The sequence below is a fragment of the Eurytemora carolleeae genome, unplaced genomic scaffold (assembly GCF_000591075.1).
Source record: "Eurytemora carolleeae unplaced genomic scaffold, Eaff_2.0 scaffold129, whole genome shotgun sequence".
In the NCBI taxonomy this organism is placed as follows: domain Eukaryota; kingdom Metazoa; phylum Arthropoda; class Copepoda; order Calanoida; family Temoridae; genus Eurytemora; species Eurytemora carolleeae.
In genome coordinates, this window is record NW_019396235.1 from 588,594 (window position 1) to 590,320 (window position 1,727).

Here is a 1,727-nt window from a genome sequence, read left to right on the forward strand (position 1 = left end):
GGAACGAAATGTTTTTCTTTCTTCATTTAATTGTTCTAAATTAAGTTATTTCTTTCAGTTTTTAATGGAAAAAACAGACATTTCATCTGATATTTACAGTTTTAAAATTTCAATGGTTAAGATTTTAAAAGTAATTAGTATTTCTTAAATTTACCATTTTAACCCTAAACAGGCTCTAGTTGGTTTGCCCTAGCACTCACATTTTTGACACTACAGGGTGTCCCACGAAACATGACAGTATGCTGGACGACTTGAATGTCGTCTTGATTTTTGATATAATTTGCTGCGTTTATTTGTCAACCTAATTTTAGAAGTAAATTTCTATAGATAATAATCACAAAATTTCCCTTGTCCTGCCATTTCCAAAATGTGGTCTGCCTTTTTTGTGCTTTCAATATTGCCCGAGATATGAAGAATTTCGTTCAGATTTCGACAATTTTGCTTTTATTTAACAAAATTGAAATCTGAACCAAACTCTTTATATCTCCGTTAATATTGAAAGCACAAAAAACGCAGACCACTTTTTGGAAATGCCAGGGCTAGGAGAATTATGTGATGATTGTTTCAAGAATCATACATGTTAAAGTAGATAGAAGACTAAATGTCACAAATAAATTCAAATACCAAAGACGACTTTCAAGTCGTCTTGCTATTGTCATGTTTCGTGGGACGCCCTGTATCACCTTGAAATTTTTTTTACTTTTAAGGAATAGTAATGTTAAAGGTTTTTTGTAAAACTTTTTTTTGTTTTTAAAGGAGAGACCGGCTATGTAACATATTTGAACTGAAAGTGCAGTATTGTAGAAATAAGCTTTAGGATTCATTTGTTACCAATGAGACATTTTTACGGTGTACAATATTTAAATAAAAGCGTAAAGACGTTTGTAATTTTTCACCAGTTGTTTCAGCCAGCAGAAGAAACGTTTTTTATAATTATTAAATAACTCAGACAAAACATGTAAAAAATACTAATTTAGAAACTAATTTGCTGTATAGGAATATATTTCTGAAAAGAAATTATCGATGAAAGCCATGTAGAACCATAGAATCGATAATTTCAATAAAACTTTTACCTTCGCTGTTTCTATAATTTTTTCGCAGATTTCTTCAAAATGTCGTCTTTAGAATTAGAAGAAAGAAAATCTCCAACAAGCGACCCTAGCTGAAAAATTTACACATTCTTGCGAGATTTAAAAATTAATTTTAATAACTTATTTCCAATGATAAAAGTTCATTATTTTCCTGTACATACATGTAACTACATACATGTACATACATGTACATACTGTAACTACATGTATGTACATACATGTACATACATGTACATACATGTACATACATGTACATACATGTAACTAGTTTAAAGAATAGTATTTGTTACATGCTTTGTTCATATTATTTAAGAATTGTAAAAATATGTTTCTTCTGTTGGCTGAAACAACTAATGAAATATTACAAACGACATAACGCTCTTATTTAACAATTGTACACCGTAAAAATGTCTCGTAGGTATCAAATTTGAACCCTTAAGTATTTCTCTACAAGACTGCATTCTTATTTAAAATGTGGTACATAGCCAGCATCTCCCTTTAATGCACAGGGTAAAGAACAGGGCGGTAAAATGTTTGGTTCGTGTTTAAAAAAAATCTAAAATAGCCCGTAACTTTTTTGTAACTTAAAATACAGATCTAAAAACTACATTTTTGTAAAGCCTCCCCCCCCCCCCC